Source organism: Hyperolius riggenbachi, chromosome 3 (genome assembly GCF_040937935.1).
Source record: "Hyperolius riggenbachi isolate aHypRig1 chromosome 3, aHypRig1.pri, whole genome shotgun sequence".
Classification (NCBI taxonomy): Eukaryota; Metazoa; Chordata; class Amphibia; order Anura; family Hyperoliidae; genus Hyperolius; species Hyperolius riggenbachi.
Genome location: NC_090648.1, coordinates 248,006,642 through 248,014,919, shown reverse-complemented (window position 1 = coordinate 248,014,919; position 8,278 = coordinate 248,006,642). Strand labels below are relative to the sequence as shown.

At 42.9% G+C, this 8,278-nt stretch overlaps 1 protein-coding gene across 4 annotated transcripts in view; it reads left to right on the top strand.

Annotated features, from left to right (window-relative positions):
* The window catches only part of LOC137563537 (regulator of nonsense transcripts 2), a 104,562-nt gene that overhangs the window by 58,788 nt on the left and 37,496 nt on the right, over nt 1–8,278 (top strand). The gene's annotated exons all lie outside the window — the stretch shown is intronic.

The window sequence follows — 8,278 nt, the reverse complement described above, 5'->3', positions numbered from 1 at the left end:
TCTCTTATGTGGAGGTAAGTTTTCTCTTGCCTTATTATCTCCAGCATGATCTTAGTGAATTGAGGCCATTGTGTTCCATGCGATCACACCTTTTTGTTTGAAGTAGAATATTAATCTGAGACATTTTATTCTGGTGCAAGATGGGAGGAGGGACCCCAATTGTAATACAATATGTAGTGAGTGAAGGTAAGTGATAGGAACCTCTTACCTCGTAATAAGATTTTTATTGTTAGATGCCAATAAAAAGACAATGTATTTCTTGGGACCCGTTCGCTTTTTCAGTTCAATATGAGAGAGTGTCTGAGCTATGAATCTTCATTTCATAGTGCCAATATAATTTGGATTTGAGCATTTTTATTTACCTAGGTTGCACTGGTTTACATGGTTGCAGTCGTAGCGCAGTCTGACCTATTTTGATGATCATCACTGTAACCAGCTCCAGCTAGGTTGCTTATCTTTCTAGTAAACTCTTGACGTTACCAAATGACTCAGAATATTTTATAAGCATGAGTTTTTCAACAGTTTCATGTTTATTGAGGTTTTGCGCAGTGCAATGTCACACAGCAAAGGTATAAATAGGATGTTTACATTTGTTATCACACAGTCCTTTTTTATTGAGGTCAGTGGTAGTGAAGCAGAACAGGATGCAGTTCGATATCACATATCCACACTACACATTGTATATATTTGGCAAGAATAAGAAAGTTGTTTTGAAGTTATGCCCTTGCAGATGAGAGGAATGCAAATCCAGATATGTTTAAAAACTGGTTATTTTTATTCATGAGGAATATTTTTTTCCCCTCTTTACGCTGTGTACACATCCTCCTCCACCTCCCCTCCCCCCCTTCCCCAAAGCTAGACCGTCCCCCGAGTGTATTGTTCTCCCACTAAACCCACCTGATGGAGGTCACTGCATTGTGCACCAAGTATCATGCTCCTCCCCCCTCCCCTCATAACAGTCCAATATTGAGGTATATATCTCTGATGTAATGCCTTTTTTGTTTAGCATAGCTGCAATTCTCATTCTTTAAAGGCCCGTACACCTGCTCAGCCAAACCATCCGATTATCGCCTGATTTTGATCTATTGGACGACAACATGACGCATGGGAAGCGACTACAGGTGGTTTGCCTGATCCCTCCAGCAGATCAACTCTCACGACTATATGGCTGATATTGTGCAGTTGGCGTGTGTGCAACGTTGTTTGAATAATGTACTTGTTTTAAATGTGGCCATGTTGTGCAGCCCATTGTTTTGCTTGCACACGTAGTATGTAGATGAGTTGGCTGGTGTGCGGAAAATATTGTGTAAACAGTTTGTCATGGTGTGTTTACGTACCTTAACAGTGGAACATTTCCGTGGCACAAAAGCTGATATGCAGGAATGGAGCTAGACCATGCTGTCCACAGCAGTGTTATAGACTTGGTTCCCATCTGCACATGCAGCAGCCACACCACGTGTGGCTAGCGGGAGCGGACAGTGTAGTGTCTGCTCTGATGGTCCGGCTGTAGCCCAGGGCAGAGGGATTACCTTCATATGCTATATGGGGAACGCATCTGCCTGTCTGGGACTATCGCGGACTGCACTGAGGACTGGACTGAGGTTTGCTTACCGCAACAGATCACACATACAGTACATGTCAAACCCCCCCCACCCCCCCAGCCAAATGTGACCCAAGAATGATACAGCTGTGCCTCAAGATGCCACTAGATGGTGTCCTAAATACGAGACAGAGCGATCGCCCTACAGGAAGAATCCCAGATCATTGCATCGCTAATACGTTGCTGGCATGCTCTGCTCCACAAGCCAGGGGACTCGGTTAGTCTTGAGAGGCACACTCTGCACGCCATGTTGCAGGGGATGGTGGCACGGACACAGCAGGGATCCAGCTGGCAAGGGCAGGATCACTAGTGCATGATGCTTATGCTCCTCTGCCAGTAACAAAACCTGCTCCACCATCTGTTCTGCTCCACTGACTAGCATATAAGCTGAGGGGGTAACTTTCCAGCACATTTTTTGTGCTGCAAAATTAGGCTCATACGCAAGAAAATGTGATGCAGTCCATCACAAACTTGAGGCTTGGGAGACGTTGGACCTTTCAACAGGACAATGATCCCAAGCATACCTCCAAGCCTACTAGATTAAAGGCTGGAACATTTTGGAGTGGCCATCGCAGTCACCAGACTTAAATCCGATTGAGAACCTCTGGTGGGACTTAAAGAAAGCAGTTGCAGCGCGCAAGCCTAAGAATGTGACTGAACTGGAGGCTTTTGCCCATGAAGAACGGGCTAAGACACCCATAGATCGCTGCAAGACACTTGTATCAAGCTATGCTTCACATTTAAAAGCTGTTATAACTGTAAAAGGATGTTGTACTAAGTGCTAAGAATGAATGTCACTTGGAGGTTGAATAAAACTGATAATGATGTGAGCACAGAAAATACATTTGTGGTTATTTCATTATAAATGTTATGTTATATTTGTCTGACTTACAAGTGCCTCTTTGATTTAATTGTAAAAAAGATGACTGAAATGATCAAAATCAATGTCAAACTGGCCAAAACGCTGAATTTCAGTGGGGGTTGAATAATTTTGAACACAACTGTATGTTTGTATGCTAGGTCTGGTTGCCTAGCATCAATGTAAACACATATTCAGCAGCTCAGCGGAGCTCAGCTATTAGGCTTATAACGGCAATTCCTGCTAGAAGTGGGTTGTACCACTGAAAACTATGTAGGCAGCAGTTATGGTTGTAAAAGAAAGGAAAAAAAAAAAACACCCCTAACAAATGGTTTAGCCTCCCAGCCGTCATACGTCATCATACGTCACTATTTACAATACATGTTATATTGATGAAACCATTCATTTTTTTAAAAAAAAACTTTTTACACTATTTTAGAAGGATGTTTAATAGTTTGTGCATAAACCACTTTTTATTTTTTTCCTCATTCGCGGAAGAACCCCTTTAAGAAAAGAAAAGTCTCCTGTCAACTTATTACAGCTGTGGACATTTTTGTTTGGTTCTACCTCTGATTTCCCGGCAAGTCCATGTTGTAGGCTACTGCTGAGTGGATTGACATGGGAATTCTCACCACTCTTACCACATCTGCTGTGTCATAATCCTGTTTTTCATTATATGGATTACATAGGGTTCAATGCTGGACAAGCCTGTAGGTTGGAACCCTTGAATAGTAGAAATAGTTCGCACTCCAGTAGATATAATGTTGTTATGATGTGCCTGGAAGTAAAGGACTTTCAGCCCCAAGTCCCGATCTTCAGTATAAAGATGAAATCCGGCACCATCAATGATTTGCTCTTTCACTTTAATGACAAGGTACTGGCATAGTTACAACGTTTCGGAGGACTAGCCTCCTTTATCAAGTATTACCAGCATCTAAGGAAACACATAACATGTTGCAATATATATACAGCTTAATCTCAAAATTGGCCAATCAGCTTTGCACAGTCGCAATTTAGCGACCAATCCCCTTCCGTCCGCCGCGCGGACCTTATGGGGAACTGCTACTTAATATGCACAAGCTTCTGCTCCAATAGCAGAGCACTCACGGACAGTCAGCCGTGCGACGCACGGGGGTGGAGCCCAGAAGGCCGCTCGCGGACGCCGACCAATACGGGCGCAAGTCCCTAGATGGCATCACATCAGGTACCGCCCCTAAGAAGAGCGGACCTGATGGGGGACAGCGCTCCGTAAGACGGAAGAAACTCCGCCCATGGGCAGCGTCATGTGTCATGCGTGAAGGGCGAACGGAGTCCGCCCCCCACACCGTCACCAGGCAACCATCTAGGCGTCCACAGCCAGCGCGCACGGCGCTGTCTACCTCAGTTGCAGCAGCATATAGCGGAAATCCATCTAAGACAAACATCTAAGAAAAATCTAAGAAAAAGAGAGAGTATATAATCACTACACCACAGATCAATACATAGCTCAGTGCTATTAGGCATCATATGCAGCAATGCAGAAATAAAAATAAAAATAAAATAAAATAAGAAGACAGCAAAAATAAATAAATGTTACTATATAAATGGCATCATATCATATTCCCTATTCATGCCTCTAGGTTCAAGTGTATCAAGTCTGCGTATCCAGATAGCCTCCCTATATAATAATTTTTTAATTCTATCACCCCCACGTCTAGGTGGCTGAACTTGCTCTAATATTTGGAACCTCAGCTGGCTAACAGAATGGTTAGCATGACTAAAATGGGAAGGAACTGCCAATTCATTAACATGATTTCTAATAGTACTCTTATGTGCTGATAGTCTAACTTTCATGGGTTGTGTGGTCTGCCCTATATAGAGAAGACCACACGGACACTTTAATGCATAAACAACGTAACGTGAGTTGCAATCGAACTGTCCACCAATCCCAAACCTAGCACCCGAATGGGGATGTGAAACATAGTCACCTTTAATAACACTGTGGCAATGGACACAATTTAAACAGGGATAGGTGCCGTTGGGTCGAGCCGAAAGAGCACCCCCACCCCTCTGGGTGCCCATATCCGCCCGCACCAATTTATCCCGTAGTGTTGGGGCACGTTTGTATGACATCAGTGGACAGCTCTGAAACTCTTCAATATGTGGAAAAGCAGTTTTAAGAATATTCCAATTGCTGCGTATGATGCCCGCCACTGCATCGCTATATACACTGTATTGGCTCACAAATGGTACTCTCTTAGAGTTGGTTAGTCTATGATGAATATGTTGACTCCTATTTGTTCCCACATTGGTCCTAGCTCTACTAAGCACTCGCTGTGGATACTGTCTCTTAATAAACCTGTCCTGCATCTCATCTAATCGTTGTTCTCTAAGTTGTTCATTTTCTACTATCCTACTAATTCTCTGAAACTGACTGACTTACTGGAATAGAACGTTTAGTGGCCGCCGGGTGGAAGCTGTCAAAACACAATGTTGAATTGGTGTCCGTAGGTTTAATGTAGAGGTCTGTGCCCAACCTACCCTCTGTGACACACACCATTGTATCCAGAAAGCTCACCTCCCTCCACACGCAAAAGACATCATCAATGAAACGAAGCCAACAAAGGGCATTGCTAGTAACAATTGCAACAAATCATATAGAAATTTAACCGTTAAATTTCTATGTGATTTGTTGCAATTGTTATTGACGTGTAATTATTTCCTGGTTGAGGACCAATTTTATCTACAGCTGAGGGGCACAGCGATGGGCTCGAATGTGGCCCCCTCCTACGCTAACATCTTCATGAACACTTATGAGGAAACATTTGTTTATACTAACGAGATATTTACTAGCAATGCCCTTTGTTGGCTTCGTTTCATTGATGATGTCTTTTGCGTGTGGAGGGGGTCACATTCGAGCTTACAACAATTTGTTGATAACCTTCATGAGCAATGTCCAGCTATTAGACTCACTATACATAGTGATTGCCGGGAGGTGAGCTTTCTGGATACAATGGTGTGTGTCACAGAGGGTAGGTTGGGCACAGACCTCTACATTAAACCTACGGACACCAATTCAACATTGTGTTTTGACAGCTTCCACCCGGCGGCCACTAAACGTTCTATTCCAGTAAGTCAGTTTCAGAGAATTAGTAGGATAGTAGAAAATGAACAATTTAGAGAACAACGATTAGATGAGATGCAGGACAGGTTTATTAAGAGACAGTATCCACAGCGAGTGCTTAGTAGAGCTAGGACCAATGTGGGAACAAATAGGAGTCAACATATTCATCGTAGACTAACCAACTCTAAGAGAGTACCATTTGTGAGCCAATACAGTGTATATAGCGATGCAGTGGCGGGCATCATACGCAGCAATTGGAATATTCTTAAAACTGCTTTTCCACATATTAAAGAGTTTCAGAGCTGTCCACTGATGTCATACAAACGTGCCCCAACACTACGGGATAAATTGGTGCGGGCGGATATGGGCACCCAGAGGGGTGGGGGTGCTCTTTCGGCTCGACCCAACGGCACCTATCCCTGTTTAAATTGTGTCCATTGCCACAGTGTTATTAAAGGTGACTATGTTTCACATCCCCATTCGGGTGCTAGGTTTGGGGTTGGTGGACAGTTCGATTGCAACTCACGTTACGTTGTTTATGCATTAAAGTGTCCGTGTGGTCTTCTCTATATAGGGCAGACCACACAACCCATGAAAGTTAGACTATCAGCACATAAGAGTACTATTAGAAATCATGTTAATGAATTGGCAGTTCCTTCCCATTTTAGTCATGCTAACCATTCTGTTAGCCAGCTGAGGTTCCAAATATTAGAGCAAGTTCAGCCACCTAGACGTGGGGGTGATAGAATTAAAAAATTATTATATAGGGAGGCTATCTGGATACGCAGACTTGATACACTTGAACCTAGAGGCATGAATAGGGAATATGATATGATGCCATTTATATAGTAACATTTATTTTTGCTGTCTTCTTATTTTATTTTATTTTTATTTTTATTTCTGCATTGCTGCATATGATGCCTAATAGCACTGAGCTATGTATTGATCTGTGGTGTAGTGATTATATACTCTCTCTTTTTCTTAGATTTTTCTTAGATGTTTGTCTTAGATGGATTTCCGCTATATGCTGCTGCAACTGAGGTAGACAGCGCCGTGCGCGCTGGCTGTGGACGCCTAGATGGTTGCCTGGTGACGGTGTGGGGGGCGGACTCCGTTCGCCCTTCACGCATGACACATGACGCTGCCCATGGGCGGAGTTTCTTCCGTCTTACGGAGCGCTGTCCCCCATCAGGTCCGCTCTTCTTAGGGGCGGTACCTGATGTGATGCCATCTGGGGACTTGCGCCCGTATTGGTCGGCGTCCGCGAGCGGCCTTCTGGGCTCCACCCCCGTGCGTCGCACGGCTGACTGTCCGTGAGTGCTCTGCTATTGGAGCAGAAGCTTGTGCATATTAAGTAGCAGTTCCCCATAAGGTCCGCGCGGCGGACGGAAGGGGATTGGTCGCTAAATTGCGACTGTGCAAAGCTGATTGGCCAATTTTGAGATTAAGCTGTATATATATTGCAACATGTTATGTGTTTCCTTAGATGCTGGTAATACTTGATAAAGGAGGCTAGTCCTCCGAAACGTTGTAACTATGCCAGTACCTTGTCATTAAAGTGAAAGAGCAAATCATTGATGGTGCCGGATTTCATCTTTATACTGTAGGTTGGAACCCTGACATGAAACCTCAGAGTACAAGTTAGCATTCATATGCTATCCAATACCCAAGTGAATAGTATCTTTTATTAATGGGGCATCAAATGATACTTGATACTTTGTGGACTTAAGTGTAGAAAAGGCTTTAAAAATTCAAATGTATAACCATAAATTATAGTGTAACCTGCACAAAGCTTTTGTATCCATGGCCAGGAAGTGGTGTTTTGTTTATTTTTTAGGCTCCTTTTCCACTTGCTGTAATCCACTTCAAAAAGTGGATCACGGACACTTTTCCGATCTCTACAGCACTGTTCTTTACAAGTAAATGGAAAAATTGAAACGCACTAATGTAAATCCATTAGCACATTTTTGATTGTACCTTAATCAGCTGCACGATTAGTTGCCGTCACTGCACTCCCGACAGTTCACGGCTCAGTCGCACTCACGGTTTACATTGAAGGTTGCGCAATCGCATTGCAGAGCGATATTGCAAGTGGAAAAGCAGCCTTAATGTGTTTTTGAGACATACCTTACCTTGTGAGTGTTTATGAAAAGAAAGCTATGAGATCTTGCTTTTGAAATTCTATTTAAGGTCTTTTACAGACAACAGTGGAATGCAAAGGTGTGTATTTGTTTGACAGGATTGCCTAAAAGTCACGTAAGCAAACATAAACTTGTAGATGTTAGTGCAGGCTTATTTAGAATGCCTAGTTTTATGGCGAGAATGTGATCAGTAAAGTGTAATGACTTTCACTTTTTTTATACCTCCTGTCTTCCTATCCTACCCCTGTACAAGATAAACAGAGCTTGTCAGTTTTTTTGTTTCATTGCAGCATTAGGTTTTCAGGTTACAACTTAGATGTAAACCAGGGCTGTGGAGTCGGAGTCGGTGCAATTTTTGGGTGCCTGGAGTCGGGTAAAAATGCACAAACTCCGACTCCTAATAAATTTAAACTGTAATTAAAATAGAAAATCTGACAAAATGTTCTATTTCTCAGATAATGGTCATCATAAATAATTTATATATTTCCAGTAATCGCTCTGCTTAGTCCACAAAAATGAAATAAACCAATCAAAAACCAATCACATACATGCTGTCTCATCTGCCCTTCTAACCT